General features: G+C 44.5%; 1 pseudogene; it reads left to right on the top strand.

The window, feature by feature from the left end:
• Positions 1 to 4891: 4891 nt before the first annotated feature.
• LOC110498350 (leucine-rich repeat-containing protein 9-like) lies at positions 4892 to 12701 on the top strand (annotated as a pseudogene).
• The last annotated feature ends 8405 nt before the right edge of the window (positions 12702 to 21106 follow it).

Here is a 21106-nt window from a genome sequence, read left to right as displayed (position 1 = left end):
ATTGAGCCTGAAATAGAATACTTGTTATGTGTCACGCCCTGACCTTAGAGAGCTGTTTTATTTCTCTATTTGGTTAGGTCAGGGTGTGATGTGGGGTGGGCATTCTATGTTTTGTATTTCTTTGATTTGGCCGGGTATGGTTCTCAATCAGGGAAGACGATACCTGTCTACCGTTGTCTCTGATTGGGAACCATACTGGCTGAGTCAGGTTGGAGACCTGAGCCAACTCCCCATGCTTACCGTGGCAAGCTTCGTACTGGTCAGGCACCGTGTTATGCGGTGGAGCGCACGGTGTCTCCAGTGCACGTTCACAGCCCAGTGTGCTACATCCCAGCTCCCCGCATCTGCCGGGCTAGGGTGAGCATCCAGCCAGGATGGATGGTGCCGGCTCAGTACGCCTGATCTCCAGTGCGTCTCTTCGGCCCAGGATATCCTACGCCGGCTCTGCGCACTGTGTCTCCGTCCTGTGCCAGCTCCCCTCATTTGTAGGGTGAAGATAACCACCCAGCCAGGACGGGTTGTGCAGGCTCTAAGCTCGAAACCTCCAGTGCGCCTCCACGGCCCAGTGTATCTGGTGCCTCTGCCAAGGACAAAGCCTCCTGTATGTCTCCCCAGCCTGGTGAGTCCTGTGCCTGCGCCCAGAACTATGCCTCCTGTATGTCTCCCCAGCCTGGTGAGTCCCATGCCTGTTCCCAGACCCAGGCCTCCTGTGTGTCTCTCCACTCCAGTGATGATCCATGGCAAGAAGCCTCCAGGGACGATCCATGGCACGAAGCCTCCAGTGAGGAGTCATGGCACGAAGCCTCCAATGACGGCCTCCAGTCCAGAGCCTCCAGCGACGGCCTCCAATTCTGAACCTCCAGCGACTGTCTCCAGTCCGGAGCCTCCAGAGACGGCCTTCAGCCCGGAGCCTCCAGCGACGGTCTCCAGTCCGGAGCCCCCAGCGAGGGTGCCTAGTCTGGGGCCCGCAGCGAGGGTGCCCAGTCCGGGGTCGGCGGCGAGGGTCCCCACACCAGAGGCACCACCAAAGCGGGGTGAGCCAGAGGTGGAGCGGGATCTACGTCCCGCACCAGAGCGGCCACCGCGGATAGATGCCCACCCGGACCCTCCCCTATAGGTTCAGGTTTTGCGGCTGGAGTCCGCACCTTTGGGGGGGGGGGGGGGGGTACTGTCACGCCCTGACCTTAGAGAGCTGTTTTATTTCTCTATTTGGTTAGGTCAGGGTGCGATGTGGGGTGGGCATTCTATGTTCAATTTTCTATGTTTTGTATTTCTTAAGCTTCACGGTTGTTTTTGTATTGTTTATTGTTTTTGTCAGGTGCATCCTAATAAAAAGGAATATTTACGCTCACAACGCTACGCTTTAGTCTACTTCATTCAACGGCCGTGACAATTTGGCCATTGGCCAGAATGATTTATTTCAGCTTTTATTTCTTTCATCACATTCCCAGTGGGTCAGAAGTTTACATACACTAAATTAGCAATTGGTAGCATTGCCTTTAAATTATTTAACTTGGGTCAAATGTTTAGGGTAGCCTTCCACAAGCTTCCCACAATAAGTTGGGTGAATTGAGGCCCATTCCTCCTGACAGAGCTTGTGTAACTGAGTCAGGTTTGTAGGCCTCCTTGCTCGTACACTCTTTTTCAGATCTGCCCTCAAATGTTCTATAGGATTGAAGTCAGGGCTTTGTGATGGCCACTCGAATACCTTGACTTTTATGTCCTTAAGCCATTTTGCCACAACTTTGTAAGTATGCTTGGGGTCATTGTCCATTTGGAAGACCCACTTGCGACCACTTTAACTTCATGACTGATGTCTTGAGATGTTGCTTCAATATATCCACATCATTTTCCTGCCTCATGATGTCATCTATTTTGTGAAGTGCACCAGTCCCTCCTGCAGCAAAGCACCCCCACAACATGATGCTGCCACCCCCGTGCTTCACTGTTGGGATGGTGTTCTTCTGCTTGCAAGCCTCCACCTTTGTCCTCTGAACATAATGATGGTCATTATGGCCAAACAGTTCTATTTTTGTTTCATCAGACCAGAGGACATTTCTCCAAAAAGTACGATCTTTGTCCCCATGTGCAGTTGCAAACCGCAGTCTGGCTTTTTTTTAATAGCGATTTTAGAGCAGTGGCTTCTTCCTTGCTGAGCGGCCTTTCAGGTTATGTCGATATAGGACTCGTTTTATGTACAGATGAACGTGGTACCTTCAGGCATTTGGAAATTGCTCCCAAGGATGAACCAGACTTGTGGAGGCGTACAATTATTACGCACTGAATTTGAAGGTAGGCCTTGAAATACATCCACAAGTGCAACTCCAATTAACTCAAATGATGTCAATTAGCCTATCAGAACCTTCTAAAAACATGACATACTTTTCTGAAATTTTCCAAGCTGTTTAAAGGCACAGTCAACTTAGTGTATGTAAACTTCTGACCCACTGGAATTGTGATGCAGTGAATTATAAGTGAAATAATTTGTCTATAAACAATTGTTGGAAAAATGACTTGTGTCATGCACAAAGTAGTTGTCCTAACCGACTTGCCAAAACTATAGTTTGTTAAGAAGAAATTTGTGGAGTGGTTGAAAAATGAGTTTTAATGACTCCAACCTAAGTGGATGTAAACTTCTGACTTCAACTGTAGTAACATCTGTTCAGTCCACGGTGATGAAGAAGAAAATGATGTACTACAACATGCATGTGAGGACAGGCCAGAGGAACCTGGCAGAAAACCAGGCTAATCTGCTGTAGAACAAGAGGAATCTCTTACAGCTGCCAGAGGACAGGCCAGAGGAACCTGGCAGAGAACCAGGCTAATCTGCTGTAGAACAAGAGGAATCTCTTACAGCTGCCAGAGGACAGCCCAGAGGAACCTGCTAGAGAACCAGCCCAATCTGCTGTAGAACAAGATGAATCTCTTACAGCTGCCAGAGGACAGCCCAGAGGAACCTGGCGAGAACCTGGCCAATCTGCTGTAGAACAAGAGGAAGCTCAATTACGCACTCAGAAATGTCAGTACAACGCTATGCCTTCAAAAATAGACTTTTGATACGTTTGTCATTCATTTACAGTGGTGCTTAATATGATTGTTGTGTTGGTGTCTTGAGCAGCTGGAGTGTGAGCTGTCTGAGGAGCAGGACCTGTGCCGGAAGTCAGCCCGTACCTGGGAGAATGGACTGTCCTCGCTGAGTGAGGGCTCTGGACTGCAGTGACACCCCTGCTAATATTACCCACGACCCTGGCCTGGGATCCTCTCCAAGCTAGACGCCCTGTAGTCCATGACCTGACAAATTTAGGCCTTTCTGAGGGCAAAAGGGGGTGCAACTCAATATTAGGAAGTGTTCCTAATGTTTTGTACACTCAGCGTACATGGATAATGGATTAGACCTCCTACAGTCTGATTTTGCATTGTTGTTTACATGTAAGCTTTCTATTGGTACGTAGATAATCAAGTGTAAAAAGTAGAGTTATTTTGCCTTGTTTAAGTATAATTTTGTATCTCGGCCTCCTTATTTTTTCCATTAAAGGTTGGAGTCGAGTACCCTTTCTCAGGTACCAGCTACCCTTCAATCTAGCCTGAGCGCAGTTCCTCATACTGGCTATCTATGTCTAAAATTATACAGAAATAGTTGAACAGACTACATAAACTGCAATATTACACCTGTCAGTAGCTCTGTTTGAGACTGATCCTTATGCTTTCTTTACTCCTAATGTTTGTGCAGTAATTACAAACGCTGGCTGGAGTATCTGTTCTATGTGTCTGATCCTGAAAGAACCAGTAAGAAAAAGGAGACATTCCAGAGGACGGCTTTAAAACAGCAGATATTTATAAGGTAATATTTAGATTGTACGCTATGCCTGTGATTGGGCCATTGTTTTAGTGCCTGTGATTGGGCCATTGTTTTAGTGCCTGTGATTGGGCTATTGTTTTAGTGCCTGTGATTGGGCCATTGTTTTAGTGCCTGTGATTGGGCCATTGTTTTAGTGCCTGTGATTGGGCCATTGTTTTAGTGCCTGTGATTGGGCCATTGTTTTAGTGCCTGTGATTGGGCCATTGTTTTAGTGCCTGTGATTGGGCCATTGTTTTAGTTCCTGTGATTGGGCCATTGTTTTAGTTCCAGAGATTGGGCCATTGTTTTAGTTCCTGAGATTGGGCCTTTGTTTTAGTTCCTGAGAATGTATCTGGTGTCTGTGTTAGGCCCTGGGCAGAGAGAGGGTTGTAATCTTTTCTAACAGCCGGAGTGTGACGGACAGGCCTAGGAGTACAAACAGTGACAGGCCAACGAAGGTACCTCCAAGCAGAGCATAGACCCTCTCCTTTTCAGACATGGTCTGTATGGTCCTATTTCATGTTTCACACAATTCAATGACTTTGTATTGCTAATGAAACCTTGAGGATATAAATCAGGATAAAACTGTAAATGTGTTAACGATATTCATTTGATTTAGAATTTGATATATCAGAGAAACATAAATGAAATGGCTCTAACTGTCCTCCTGTTTCAAGGTCAGATCATTGTTTCCAATGTGTTCCTGGGCCGCAGCATCAGTGGACCCCCTCAACTACCCTAAAGCTCATTCCGTTTACCGCAATGTGAGCCCAGAGCAGGGCCATAAGACAAATGGAGATACTGTAATTTGAAATATTACAGCTATTACTTTTCAGAACAACAATTATTTTTACTGGTGACACTACTCTCTTAATGAAAACAACCAGCAAAAGTCAACATACTACTGTTCCATCCTCCTGTTGACAAACCTGAGACTCTTATCCATATAGGTAGGCCTTGCTCCTTCAAGATCCACCATGGCTGTGACTGCAGTCTATTTGACCATGAGCTTGTCCTGCTGGAGTACCTCATCGACTTTGAGTATAACTCCTAGGTTGGAAAAAGTATACCATGTTTGTCTTTCGATGTTCCAGCAGCAGAGGCACAGAAGACCCCCCTCCCAATGATATCAACCTGGATGAGGAAATACTGAACATGGATCCCATGGTCAAACCATGGCCCAAGATGCTGAGCCTGGATGAGAAGACTTTACTCAATGTAGCCAGGGCCAACAACGTCCTCAGTCAAGTTACAGTAAGGGTTGAGGAACTACAGTTATTGGTACCATAGACACACTAGGTTTAGCATTGATATCCCATCTGTACTGTGACGGTGCCACACTTTTCTCTTTCTTCCCTGGTCAAAGGTGTTGAATCTCCATGGCAACAGTCTGAGTAAGCTGAAGGAGATCTCTCGTCTGACCAACTAGAGGACATCTCCCACACGGTGTGTCTGATGTTTGGGGCGTTTACTGGTCAACCAACCTACATCAAACAATTCTCCATTGAGAGTCCTACATACATTATGTTCCCTGTGTTCCTTCAGCCCAACCTGGACTTGGTGGACACCAGTTACAACCACCTGCTGTCCCGAGAGGGGCTGAAAGGACTAGGGCGGCTCATGCAGCTGGACCTGCACTGGAACCAGCTGACCCGGGCCAGGGAGGAGACGGCTGTGCTCCGGAAACACGCCCCCGCACAGCTGCGACTCGACTGGGCACCCGTTACTATCCCTGGCACAGGGTAAATACTACAGCACAATACCTGCTCTAACATGAGGTTTAGAGTGCCCATGATTCGCACATTAAGACCAACCAGACACTGTGGTGATGAAAGTGATGTGTTTGTCCCAGCCTGAGGCAGTGAGGATGACTCTTCTGGGATGTCTGATGACCCTCACACACCTGGATGACGTGCTTGTGACAGAGGGTTCTTTCCAGGTGCTTCATCTGCAGTACAAGTGCAGCCTTTTTATTTAACGATGACCTCTGCACCCTGAGAAGATCACAGCCCTTAACCTTGACAGCCAGAGGCTCTCCAGGCTCATCAACCTGTGCAAACTGGTCAAACTGCGCTGGGACTCCTTCAATGACATCTCTAAAGTGGAGGGTCTGGACAACTGCCAGCATCTAGAGGAGCTGTCTCTCAACGATAGCTTCATCTCTAGGCTAGGCGGTCAGTTATCTCATTGGCCCCCACAAAAATGAGAGCGAAATAATTCACAAAAGAGAAAATGTGTTAATGACAAGGGAATCATGTCCATCATAGATGAATGTGGTTTCCCCACCCTATCCTTGTCCTGTCAGGTGTGTCCAAGCTGTCCTATCTGGATGGCACTGGATGGCACCATCCTGGACTGGCTGTCCAACCCACACTTCCTGTGTGTGGAGAACAACTGCATTGGCTCCCTGTATGTGGTACAGAGGGCCCGCTCCCTCTTCAAGCTGTACATCGGCAACATCATCATCATAACACGAGACATCTACCACCTGAAAATGAGCAGAGCCTCACACAGCCAAGCATGATATCATGTTTGTATATTCTGGTTCTAGTATTAGTATTAGTATTTCGAGACCAACGTTTATTTATTTTTTCTTTGTTTTTTCTAGGCTTTGGGATACTTAATCATTCTGGATCTGTACAGGAATCCTTCAGTGGAGAAACGAAAACTATGGGAAATATGTGGTGTTCCACTTCCCCTCTCTAAAGGCACTGGATGGGACTGCAGTGGTATGTTTACATCATAATCAAAACAGTTCTGAATCTGTTTGTTGAATTGAGAGAAACAGAAGTGATGATGTCATTGAGATCTATAGAAAATGGCGGCTTGTGAGATTGCCAAGGATGTGTTTGGTGGATGCCTGACCCCTGACATGGTGGCGGAGAAACTGGGACACTAACTATTCTGACATCGCCGATCTCAACCTGCAATCCTGTGCAATCAGGTTACTTACCATACTGTACTGGGTAGTACTACATCACAGTATTTGTCACCTTTAGAAGAGAGATTAAAACAGAGTGCGTGTGTATAAAGTGTTCCCTCTCTCCCCAGGATGTTGGATCTGACCCCAGAAGACCTGTTCTACAACCTGCACAGTGTCAACCTAGAGCACAACAACCTCACCTCCTTCAGTGTGCGTGTCTGCCTGACCAACATCAAGGTGTACCAGCCGGCCAGACTAACCAATGTGGTGTTTTGCTTCCTCCCACAAGCTTGTCTGACTCTTCTATCTATGATATTTGTCAAATATTTTGATTCTCACTTTGTCAGTTGCACAGTTGGGTTAAACAATTAACAATAACGTTTTTCTTCCTTTCTTCCATGTAGGCACTGTGTTTAAACAATAACCACAGAGTCCATCCTGCCAAGGCAGAAGGCCCAGGCTCACCTGACTAACAGACAGATTCTCTCCCACAAGGTGAATTCCATTGGTTATGGCTAGCAGGGCTCCTCAAAGGCAGTAGGTACCAGCACTACAGATGAAAGTCTATTATTTGAACATAACATTTAAATGTATTCCCTTTTAAACACAGTTTGTGATCTGGAAATGAACAATTCATGAAAAGCTTTAACCATTTATGTTTTCTCAGTACAGTGGCGACCCATCATTTAGGGGTTTGCTACAAAAACGAAAAAGATTTAACCTGTTTTGCATGTTATTTTGACATTAATACATGTCACATATCAGTTTGCAAACAATGTAAAAAAAAAATAAAAAAACATGAATAAAGCCGCATACAAACTTGGTCTCTTTTTTTGCTTTCTTGAGCAAGGCAGCTCCAAAATGCAGGTGTTTCTGTGCAGTGCAAAATGCAGTGCATTCTGTGGTGGTGGGGCAGCCAGCAGAAAATACAGAGCGTAGGGGTTGGTAATGTTCTCTAGATGTGCCGTGATTGGCTCGGTGTTCTGTCACTCATTAAAAGTGTCCATCCAAGAAGATTCAAGGTTATTGGCCACAGATAAAATTATATCAAGTTATTTCTACCGTAGCTTTGATTGGACTGATCATATCAACATCATACTTTCAAAATCTTAGCTAGCAAGCTAGCAGTCATCATTATTTATCAAGTCGACAATCTACTGGCAAATCCTTTTCAATCCTTGTCACATGACGAGAAATAATGAAGAGAAATTATAGATAAACGTATCGGTGGACATAAACATTACACAACAAGCTGGAAATCGCAAATTTAACAATGAGTGGTTTGGAAGGAATCAGTGGCTAACTGCAAGCATTGCAAAGCAATCACTAGCCTGCTATTCAGTGAAGTGGGTGTGTGGTCCAAGTCTGGGTTTAAGGGTCTATTTTCCAAGCTTAAAAGGATAAACATTCAACATTGGCCATGCTGTCAATGCAGCATGACTTCTGCCACACTCAAAACAACAGGAAACTCAGATAAGGGGAAACTGACTTCAGTGAGTTCAAGACAACTGGGAACTCAGAATAAAACAAGCTCCAACTGGGGAAAATACATTTTGAATACTTATCCAACTCGGAATTGCAAGTTGGGAACTAATGCCTCTTTCTAGAGCTCTGACCCGAAGATCACTGATGTCATCATGATTCGACCTTGTTTTTTTCCGTGTTCCCAGTTGTCTGAAAGAACCATAAATCCAGAGAATGCCAGACTTTGACGACAAAATCTGCCCACGAAGGACCGCCACGCCACCTTCTTGTTCCTGTGAGCACAGCACAACAAGGTGAGTCCAAAAATGTATTGTATGCAGCTGCGCAAATTATGCAATATGCAAAGGAAATATGTATACTGTAGCTAAGAAAGTAATACTAAGTGTATGTTGTGTGGTAAGCTGTTAGTAGCCCATGCTCCTCACCCTAATAATTTGGTCCCTTTTCCCCTCACAATTTAGCCTACTGTTCTGACTTGGTGGTGCACATGTAGCCTATAGCCTCTTTCAGAGAAATGTAATCATTGAATATTGTAAAAGCTTTCATTGTCTGCTTGTATGCCCCCTTTATTTATCCTACGGTTCTGACTTGGTGTGCAGGGAGAATACTGTAAGAACGGCCCATGTTCTGAATTCTGTCACTGTACATTTCAAAAGTGCTGAACAAATACTTATATTGACTACGTCCGTCCTAACCTACTCATTAATGTCTTAATCGAAATTACGGATTGCCTCTTATAAGCTCGTCGTCCCCTGAAGCCATTATCTCAATTGTCAGTAAAAAATAAATTTGTTTAAGAAAATCAGCCATATCAACTATGTTTTTTTAAAAGGAAGTAAATGAGGCTGAATGAACTGTTTCGCTGTCAGACAAGGCTCCATTGATAGCCAGGTGTTGCAGTGGTAAGGTGATGGGACTGCTGTTGGGACAGCTTTATGTAGGCCCTAACAGTTTGTGGGCACAGTTTGTCACCGTTATAGTGAAATGAATGTATTGTTTAGTGTTGTGTTGTGGCTTTGCTGGCATACATCTAAAACATTTTTGGAGGAGTTTGGCCGACCGAAGATTTACATGGTAAAATTGCCACTGTCTCATGGTTGGTATAGGACTTATTTATTTTCTCTGTTGTAAATATAGTATTTTCTACTTTCAGACACTTGGGGGCAGCACTAACCTGTTGCACTGACAAAGCTCATGCTTCTGCTAGCTGTTTTCAGAAAAGCACAAATCTCCCCTTTCACTGGTACTATTGAAAAAGACAAGAGGAGAGTTTACACAAAGTAAACAGCACATAAAAGAGGTTTCAATTGGGAAGGGGGTTGGGGGGTCAGGCTTTTGTGTGTTCTGCCTGTGCTGTGATTGCCTTGAGTTGCTGTGCACCTGTGAGGTCTGGCCTTCTAAATGGGGCAGTGGTGCATTTAGTTAGAGGCAGCTAACTCTGAGTGCCCACTCTGTCCCTCTCTTTCAGGGAAGTGGACCCTGCGGACAGCCTGGAGCCACTGATGGGCAGCCTGGAGGTGCTGCATTTGAGCCACAATGGCATCTCCAATTATTGCCAATCTGCAGCTCAGCAGGCTCACCAATCTCAAAGCACTCTTCCTCCAAGGTACAGTAACAACTTCCTTCAGGTTTTAAAGCCCATGAAATGTACAGCTCAGTCAACGGAGAGGCTTTCTCAGCCCTGTCCAGGTGGGAGATGAGGCAACAAGAATAGAAACTAAATGGGCATGCCGATGGGTCACAGAAACACAGTACCTTTTTCTGTCTGCCATTGTTTGCATTTGATTCTTTTTTTTCTTCAGTTGGGTGACTGTCTGACCCTAATCCCACCCTGGGTTGTTTTATGAACCTGTTGAGACATATTTATACAGACCACACTCACCTTCCAGATCCACAGACACAGTAAATGAATGGGGTGGCAGGTAGCCTTGTGGTTAGAGCGTTGGACTAGTAACCGAAAGGTTGCAATATCAAAACCCTGAGCTGACAAGGTAAAAATCTGTCGTTCTGCACCTGAACAGGCAGTTAACCCACTTTTCCTAGGCTGTCATTGAAAATAAGAATTTGTTCTTAACTGACTTGCCTAGTTAAATAAAGGTAAAATAAAAAATTTAATTGCAGAGTTTATGAAATTCAGTGTTGTAATTTGCAATGATGCCAGGCAAATCATATGGGTAAGAGGGGTAGCTGTAGTCATGTAATTACCTACTGATTTCATATCCCACCATCTCCTTTCAGGTAATGAGATCAGACAGGTGGAGGGCTGGGAGGGGCTGCACTAGTTGCGGGAGCTGGTCTTGGACCCGAACCGGATCAAGATCCTTTTTTGGTCAGGCTGTCCTGCTGGAGCTGCACCTGGTAGAGAACCGCCTCCGGGAGTTCAACCACCCGTTACCAAAATGAGGAGGCTGTTCCTGGGCATGAACAAACTACAGGTACCCCTCCTTCAGCAGCCCTTTCTGGCAACACTGAGCCATTCCTTTGCACTCATACACGGAGTATACCAAACATTAGGAACACCTTCCTAATATTGAGTTGCAGAGGGATGCTGGCCCATGTTGACTCCAATGCTTCCCACAGTTGTGTCTGTGTTTGCTGGATGTCCTTTGGGTGGTGGACCATTCTTGATACCTGATAACTGTTTAGTGTGAAAACCTTAGCAGCGTTGCTGTTCTTGACACAAACCCGTGTGCCTGGTACCTACTACCATACCATGTTTAAAGGCACTTAAATCTTTTGTCTTTCCCATTTACCCTCTGAATGGCACGCATGCACAATCCATGTCTCAAGGATTAAAAACAAGTGACATCCATAAGGGATCATAGCGTTCACCTGGATTCACCTGGTCAGTCTATGTCATGGAAAGAGCAGGTGTTCTTAATGTTTTGTATACTTAGTGTTACTGCAATGAGGAATTAATTCACAGTGCGTAAATGTCCACTAAGTTCAGTCTGTACTGCAGTTATTGAATTATGGTGATGCACTCATCATGTTTAAAGTACATTTGGCATCTAAACTGTTTTATTTTGATCTGCAGTGTTTGCAAACTAAGGGGTGAAAATATAGTGCCATAATTATAGATCGTTACCACCCTACTGTGGCGTGTGTGGGGTAGCTAGTATTAAGGAGAATCGACATTGATTGAAGGTCAGAGTTATGAGGAACAATCAAGCCAACGTGTAATCAGGGTCTCAGCCTACATCTCATTCTCACCCCAGGCGGGTGATTTGCACTTTGTCGCTCATTTTTTTCCACTTCCCTTTTTCTTTCTTAATCTTTTCCTGTTTTCAATTAAGACATGAAAATGCAGTAATCAAACCCAACACACCACCCTTCACAATGGGGGTCTGTGTGAGTCACATCAGGGCTCAGTCACGAACCGTGGGGGAGAGAGACGCCCCCGCTTCCCTTTTGCGTGCCCAAACTCTCATGAGATTAATGAGAGATCCTATGTGTAATCTCTCCCATCAGCTGCCTCTCTCATAGCTCCAAAATGATGATGAGGTTTGGCCCTAATGGATATATCTCCATGGTTATTGCACAACATGCTAACACAAATGTGGGGTGGAAATGTATTCAGTGAATTGTTTTACCCCCTTGACAGAATGAAAATGGTCAAATGATCCCCCTTATGGGTCTCCTTCACCTGTAGTTCAGTATGTGTTCATTTTGACTGGAAAGCCCCTGAGATCTGTGGGCATTGGAAATCCACGAGACCAAACCTGTGTACTGAGACACACACACACACACACACACACACACACACACACACACACACACACAACCTCATTTACATCCACACACAAATTCTCACACGCAAGCTCACAGATTCACTTTCACCAAAACACACACTCAATGCAACTCTGTAGTTCTAAATTAAGCGATTACATGATGTGCCGTCTGCTGTGCCTCAAACTGGCCAGCATCAGAGACAAATCCGCTGACCAAATGGTAGAGCCGTTATCAGACACTATTGGCCTGGGTTCAGCACCCATCTGAAGCCCATGGATCAGTGCAGAGTGCTTGCCATCTATGGAGGCCTGCTCAGCTGTGCCAGCTTGTTTACCCCACAGCCCCCATCCCCCTGTCCTGTCCCTTCCCCCAGGGAGCTTAATCCTGCTAGGGTGGAGCGCCAACAGCCGCTCCAGAAACAATACCTCCTGCTGTCAGCAGCATGAGATCACTGCTGCACCCATGTGCCCTGGCAAGACCATCTCTCCTCTCCTCTCCTCTCCTTCCCTCAGCCATCCCTCCGGCGGGGACAGACAAGGCTCTGACCGGAGAGGATGGCTTTGTCCCCTGGCCAAGGGGGAGCAGAGGGTACCATCAGCTGGACCAGGGAGAAGGGGAGGGCGGCTATCAGCTGGAACATTGGAGATGATAGAAGTGTGGTCTCTGAGGGTGGTGAATTCAGAGAACTGTGTTGGACTCACAAACAGCCCCATGCCAGTTTAGTCCTCTCAGGACAGCCTTGCAGCCTTCACTCGAAGTTCCTACATGAGCAAATACTTTCTGTTGTCCCAGGGGGCAAGGCAAACCCTCCATAGGCCGGTGGTGGTATAACACCTCTCCAGGATGAAGGATCTGGATGAAGTGATGGTCACCCTGGAGGAGAGGACCAGGGCTGAGCTACTCTGCACAGAGGCCCAGGTGAGAGCGTATTGACCGAGAAATATACAGACAGAGTTATGGTACTGCCTTTGTGTATCACTTGCTTGGTAAGAGCTTTTTCTTATCTGCAGTGGTCTGCAGTAGAAGATACAGTTATCTCCATGTCCTTTATGAGACTGACCTAAAAAGCCACAAAGGTCTAATTTCTCTAAAAGGCCAAATAACAGGCCATATTATGTCAACTGCAATGCAACTTGAAATCAAACAGCGGACAGAAAAACAACAACCAGACAGCAACTACCAAAAACAAGGATCAAACTCCCAGTCAGTCTCCCTGATTTGATCTGCACATAATGAGAGATTGGGGCAGTAATGCTCCTCCAGCGCCGAATTAAAAGCAGCCTAAGCCATCTCAGTTCATCCTGCTGATTAGATGATGCCACGGCCGATAATGCACCAATGGATTTGCCCCTTATTAGCTGGGTCAACCCGGCCCCCTGTACTCGTTACCAGAGGATGTAGGAACGAGAGAGAGAGAGGGGGATCCTGGGCTTTCTCATTAAACATAAACAAAACCCTCTCCTCTCTCTTGACCCCCAGCCCTCTCGTTTCAGGCTTATTTCTGCTCTTACCCAGCTCTTGCTTTTGATTTCATTCAACCGTTGTAATTATTATTGAATGATCATTATCATTCTCGTATTAGATGCTTAAACACGATGAAAGACAGCAGAAATGTAGTCATCCATACTGTAACGTGAGTGTGGGTATAGCAGAGACTAGCGGGTGCAGTGAGGCAGGAAGCGCAGGTAGGAGGCAGTGCAGGACTCATTAGGGAGGTCAGAGAGACTTGAAACAGTGTTGCTGAAGTGTCCCCATGTGCACTTAATATGGAAACCCAATAATATCACCTGTAAATTTGTGTATACAGTATCTCCTCTCTTGTGGTATTCACTGTCTGTCCCTCTCTTCCCACAAATTCCCATTCCCATTGCTGTGCTGCCCCTCATGTCCTAGGCTGCCACTCGGTGTGGCATCAGTCTGAGTAGAGCACTGCAACACTTCCTGGGTAATGAGATCCTGATACCAATATTCCCTAAAAAAAAATCCGGCACTGAGCAAATTTCAGGTCTGCTGAGCGCAAACTTGAATATTGGGAAACTTCTGTGCAACTTCTACCGCGCGTTTACTCTGAACACTGAGGCTGTACCTGTACCAAGTAGGCTACTGTGGCTATTTGATCAGGATGTAGGCCTACCATCAAAAACAATGGAGAAAAGCCTCCGGAGTAGCGCAAGGGTCTAAGGCACAGCGGTCTAAGGCACTCCATTGCAGTGCCTGAGGCGTCACGACAGACCCAGGTTCGATCCCAGGCTGTGTCACAGCCGGCCGTGACTGGGAGAAAATGTGTCACATAACATTTTAACATAGAAATAGCTGTTCTTTTATTCAGTCTACAGTAGCAGCAAATGTGTTGTGTTGTGTTCAATGTAGGCCTACATTCAATGAGACTTTTGAAAAAAAACACGCAGGGGTTGACATTAACCTGTTTATCCACTTGTCCAAGGAGGTGACTGAAGTGTTTTTTGATGCAAGAAACCACTTTACAAAATACAATTTATAAAATACAACACTGCCCCTTTAAGACAGGAAAAAAAAGCTCTTTACCTGACTTGTTTTTCAAAGATGGTTTGAAATCCATACGCTTTGTGCTCTTGTAGGAAGCAACCACTCCCCCATTGCTGACTAGAAATGAGCTATAACTGGGCTAATAACTCACTTACTAACAAATAATATTAACAAATGTACACACCTGGCTACATGCAGCTCTTGCTTTGATCTCAAAACAAACACATCTACTCATGACCACTCATGCTGTAAACATAGTCCAGTTCAGATTGAACGGCACAGATCCAAATATGGCGATGGCCTATTTGCATATAGGGATACTGCAGCTCCAATTGGTTATGGTGCACCGGTCTGTGTAGAGTATGGGCCTGAGTCGTGCCTGTCAATGCAATAGAATCCTACTCCAATGCGCTCTGCCTACAAGAAAATCTATTGCATAGTTAATTTTGTTTTGGTATGTTGCATTGAAAATGGCTATTGCGTTGATTCAAAGAGAACCGCACACTCTAGGAGCTCAGATGCAAAAATTTAATATCCAACGTTTCGACAGCCAAGCTGTCTTCATCAGGGTATCAGGGTTTCACCTTGGCTGTCGAAACGTTGGATATTACATTTTTGCATCTGAGCTCCTAGTGTGCGGCTCTCTTTTATTTTCAAGTTTTCTACTCTGCTAGCCAGCACCTCGCCTATATAGGTGTGCGTTTCTTTTTCTTCTCTATTGCATTGATTCAACCACAATTCACACAGTAAAGGGAAATGTTGATAGTGTTAACTAACTGGGAAAACTAGAAAGTTGAGTGAAGTACAACCTCGTGCTTCCCTGCGTGGGCTGATATTTCTTCTGCACAGCAGTCCCGGGGGAGCTGCGCGCCCGCACACTGCACAGTTTAGAGGGAACATTGCCTGCAACCTGGACTAAGCACTGCCCCACGACACGCCCAAACTTTAGTTAGCACTCCTTGTCATCTGTCACGCACAGTACATCTGCACAGTGCATCATGATATCAATACTATTGAAATACCAACATTCTAAAATACAGGTGTCTTGTAATGCGGAACACTGATGTTTCATTCACCTCCATGATGGGCAGAGGTGTGATAACAACTGATTACTTTTATGTAGGTTAGCCAACACAGAGATCATTCTCACTCTCTCTCTTTGCTCATACTGTGGGACTCATTAGGCTCGGTTCTCCAGTCATTAGGGTTTGACACTCTCATCCTGTCAGATTCAACAGTTAAATTCACACAACTGTGTTAATTCCCATCTCAGATGAGAAACAAAAGCACAGCAGCACTGCCAACCACGCCCGCATTGCCCAGGCAGTGAGGACCTTCAGGCAGATCAGAAGAATGGCAATCACCCTGCCAACCACCTGCTCCTGCTGAACGAGTACAGGGCCCTTATCACCTACCCCAACCAATAGGACAGTAGGTAGTTAAATAATCTAAACTCAAGCTTTTGTGTTGAGGCACTAACTGTTAGAAAAGCTACTACCTCCCTCTATTGCAGGTTGATCCACTTAATCTTGTGCATGCTGATAGATAGTCATGCTTGCTAATGTGATTACTCTTTGCGATAATGTGATATTATTATATTTTACATGTCAGAGGATACACTACAAAACCTTACCTGTGTGTGTGCATGCTATTCTTTTACATATTCCAGAGCGGTGGTGCTCCTAAACCCGCAATCTAAGCCCCCAGTACAGCAATGGGATGCTCCTGATGCTGTACGCTCTCGTTGGCTGGCCCTCGCTTCATACTCGTCGCCAAACCCACTGGCTCCATGTCATCTACAAGACCCTGCTAGGTAAAGTCCCCCCTTATCTCAGCTCGCTGGTCACCATAGCATCTCCCACCTGTAGCACACGCTCCAGCAGGTATATCTCTCTAGTCACCCCCAAAACCAATTCTTTCTTTGGCCGCCTCTCTTTCCAGTTCTCTGCTGCCAATGACTGGAACGAACTACAAAAATCTCTGAAACTGGAAACACTTATCTCCCTCACTAGCTTTAAGCACCAACTGTCAGAGCAGCTCACAGATTACTGCACCTGTACATAGCCCACATATAATTTAGCCCTATCAACTACCTCTTTCCCAACTGTATTTAATTTATTTATTTATTTTGCTCCTTTGCACCCCATTATTTTTATTTCTACTTTGCACATTCTTCCATTGCAAAACTACCATTCCAGTGTTTTACTTGCTATATTGTATTTACCTTGCCACCAAGGCCTTTTTTTGCCTTTACCTCCCTTCTCACCTCATTTGCTCACATTGTATATAGACTTGTTTATACTTTATTATTGACTGTATGTTTGTTTTACTCCATGTGTAACTCTGTGTTGTTGTATCTGTCGAACTGCTTTGCTTTATCTTGGCCAGGTCGCAATTGTAAATGAGAACTTGTTCTCAACTTGCCTACCTGGTTAAATAAAGGTAAAATAAAATAAATAAATAAAATGCTCCTGTGTGTGCAATTGCACTGACAGAGAAGTGGTGAGAATGTTGTTCAACTCAAATCAGCTGAACGTCTGCTCTATAGACTGTATATAACTCAACTGCAGATTACGTCCTTTACTTTGTTTGTTTAGAATTTATACATGTGTTTCTTTTTGTGACACAAAATGTGACGCAAACTGCTGTGTGGTTTGTCGAAACATATGTCTATATATATTTTTCAAGTAAGGTATTTTTTGGGGGGACCAACGCATTCAGGACCAATGAACTGATGATACTTGAATATAGCTGAGTACAGTACCCCTATGTTAGGTGAGTGTGGCATGAACAACTGCCTCTTTCTATACACAACTCTTATTCTCCAACCAGTCACCACTGTAATCTACTTAATACTGTGAGGTTTGAAGTCACGTCCATCATACTCCTTTCCTCGCCTCCAAAACTGGAAAAAATTGGAAAAACACCCACAGATGCAAGGGCGTGTGAGGCTGGCATGTTGTGTTCATCGGGTCAAATGGATCCCCAACAAGTGGATAATCCAGCATTAGCACACCTCTCTGTGGACAATAATCTGCAGTCACTCAGATGGAGCCATAACCTTGAATGAGGTCCAAATGGATTGCAGAGATCTGTCAGTTTCAGCATGTTAGCCTCTTTTTAAAGGCCCAGTCTGGTTTTCCCTCTAATATGCGTCTCTCCTGGACTGTTACTGCAAATAAACCAGTGATCTCTTACAGTTGGCCCTTTGGTTGATGTGCAAACTGATTTACTTGCCATTATTGCCGTATTCATGTTACTCTTGCTCAGTACTATAACTTTTATCAGAAACAAGACTTGTCCTCTGATAAGTACCGTATTTAAACAAATTGTTCACTCAAATGACAAAATAACATATTGGTTTCCAAACCCTGTAAGCAAGGGGTATCACACTCATTCCACGGAGGGCTGAGAGTCTACAGGTATTTGGTTTTTCCTTTCAATTATGACCTAGACAACCAGTTGAGTCGAGTTCCTTACTTATTAGTGACCTTAATTCAACAATCATGTACAAGGGTGGAGCGAAAACCCGCAGACACTCGGCCCTCTGTGGAATGAGTTTGACACGTGCTGTCAGCAGTCTATGGCAAGGTATGACAGCAATCCATGTTTTGGTTTAGTTTCCCTGGCACTGTTTCCACATGCATTTCCACATTTGTGGCACAAATCCCATTCAAGACATAGATGTTACCGATATTAGCATTTTTTGTGCATCGTGTCCAAATCATCCGAAAGTATCTCAAATTAATTGAATCTTAACAAAGTCACTTATCGACGATTTGGACATGATGCACAAAAATGCTAATATTGGATTTGTGCCATAAATGCTAAAACCAAAGGATGGATTGCTGTCATACCCTGTCATAGACTGCTCACAGGGTTAGGAAACCAATGTCCTTTTGAACTATCCTGTTAAGCACTGAAACTTCCCTGAGGGAAATAAAATGTACTCTGGGTGTAACAAGCACATGTATGCCCTATTTGTGCCCCCAGCTAATGATAAACACCACCATGAAGCAAGTGTTAGTTTCCCACACATAGTGACACCATTGTGACCACTAGGTGTCCCTAGTGTTCCATCCTCCCTGCCCTCAGACCACTGTCAGTCAGTCCACTGTAAATTCAATTCCACCGAGTAACACTTTGATTCAAGGCCAGGTTGAGTAAATATTCAGTAATGCCCTAGGTTATGCTTACAGCTAACGTGACCTGTTCAAAACGTATGGAACAACAACCAGTTCCTGCAAGAGTGAAATGCTCTCTACCCAAAAGAGCTCCTCTAATGCATGTACTTAACTTCACTTAATTTGTGTTAACTCCCAGCATTAAGCAGGGCTAATGACTGAGTGTGTAAGTGCACTGTCATTACCTTGCTTTGCTTGACATCAAATGGCAGCTGATGGGCCCTCACTGAAAAGCACAGTAATGCACAGATTTGGTGCTTGATGCGAGTTGTCTAATGCATTAGATATGCCAATGGATAAGTGCACATGACTCATTTAAGTACAGTATGTGTGGATATGTGATATGTGTAAATGTTTGTATGTACAGTATGTACATAGGTCTAGATACGCACTAAGTAAGTCCTACCGGTTTGTCCCTTGGATATATCTGTCCGTATTTTTTGCATAAAAATTACATTAGCATAAAGATTGTGAATAATGCATTAGTCTTGGGTGAGCCCAGATGCACTTGGCCGTCACCCCCCCTCCTATCTCCTCTCTCCCTCTGTGCTCCTCTCTCGTCTCCTACCCTCTCTCCCCTCTCTTTCTCTCTCTCTCTGGAGCACATGGTTCATAGCTGGTTTAATGGGATGGAATGTGACAGGTTATGTTTTCATCTGCCTGATATGGAGCCTGGGAGGGGGGAGTGGTAGGGAAGAATGAGTGTGAGTCTCTGCAACCATAGTATAGCTTCATCATTAGACATGTTTGCACTTGTCGAGAATTATGCTTTATACCCCGCACAGATGCTACACACACACACACACACACACACTAACACTAACACTCTCTCTCTACATGGGGCCATTACTGCTGGTCCACTGACTCTCTACATTTTGCTGTCTGTGCATTCAGAGTACCATTAGCCAAAGACTCTGTGAATAATTGCTGAATGAACCATATTTTCAGTGCTATCTACTCAGTTTCCAGTGCAGGGGGTTGGGGGTGGTGTAGGAAGTGAAAGGGTTGAGCAGGTTAATGGATGTTTTAAGCCAAATCACCAAATAATACAGACTATACAGCACAATTAACACTAAAATGTGTCCAGGGGTTGAAGAAATACCACTATTTTGGAAAGATATAGCCTAGTTCTATATTCATTATAATGGAAAATATTCTGGGATCAAGTCATGAGGAACAATATATTACACATTCATAACACACTTTGAAACTGTGTGTGATGTAGAGGTTACAATTACGGCAACACAAATCAGTTTCCTTGAATGCTTATTATGAAATTGTATTTCACTATGGCAACCAAGTGTGTTTCCACAATGCAGCAGCATCAACATTTGACTGTATTATTTTTCAAGAGGTACGTTTTATGTTGCCAAGTCAGTTTTACAGCCCCACAAGCAAATACCCCATTCAGAGACCATCTTAACATAATGCCCTCTGTAAAAACCTGTCATTGTGTTTTTGTTGTGGGCAGTCAGTCTCGTTGTAATTCATTTCCTGTCTATCTCCCTGGAACAAAAAAGAATAGACAGTAAAGAAGAGGGAGAGAGAGGGGAAATGAGAGAGAAGGGGATAACTACACCTGATTCTGTGTGGATATACTACTCAGGAAGCATAATCTTATCCTTAGAAAAAAAGCAACATTATTTATTCTTTCAGTTGGTATATTATTCATTGGATTATAAACTCATACTTGAATGTGCTTTCAGTGACTACAATGACCGAGTATAATTTGCATAAACTGGATGCTTACGGGCATGAGCATCCATGTTAACACTATATCTAGCTCCACAAATATTCTGGGACCGTTTGCAACTCTACGCTTAACCATCCCCTGACCATAACCAGTCTCAAGCCCAAACATAGACATACATTACTGCTCCATTGAGGTATCTGTACTGTATTTCTTTGGGATCTCAGATTGAGATGAATGTAGGCTACAGTCAAAATGCACTGCGTTCAGTGTGCATTATGCTATAGCTTTATCTCAGTGGTCTTTGCAAATTCCCAGCATTATGTTTAGCATGGATGTTGCTCCTTTCCTGTTTTAATTCATCATTTGCAATCCCACTATCAGCCTATACAGTGCCTTCAGAAAGTATTCACACCCATTGACTTTTCCCAAATTTAGTTGTGTTACAACCTGAATTTAAAATGGAGGGGGCACAGGGCACACAATACCCCATGATGTCAAAGTGGATTTATTTTTATTTTTATTATTTTATTTTTTTTACCCCTTTTTCTCCCCAATTTCGTGGTGTCCAATTGTTGTAGTAGCTACTATCTTGTCTCATTGCTACAACTCCCGTACGGGCTCGGGAGAGACGAAGGCTGAATGTCATGCGTCCTCCGATACACAACCCAACCAGCCGTACTGCTTCTTAACACAGCGCGCATCCAACCCGGAAGCCAGCCGCACCTGGCAACCTTGGCTAGCGCGCA

Source organism: Oncorhynchus mykiss, chromosome 19 (assembly GCF_057628025.1).
Source record: "Oncorhynchus mykiss isolate SJ-2025 chromosome 19, ASM5762802v1, whole genome shotgun sequence".
NCBI lineage: Eukaryota > Metazoa > Chordata > Actinopteri > Salmoniformes > Salmonidae > Oncorhynchus > Oncorhynchus mykiss.
This window is presented reverse-complemented; position numbering and strand designations above follow the sequence as displayed.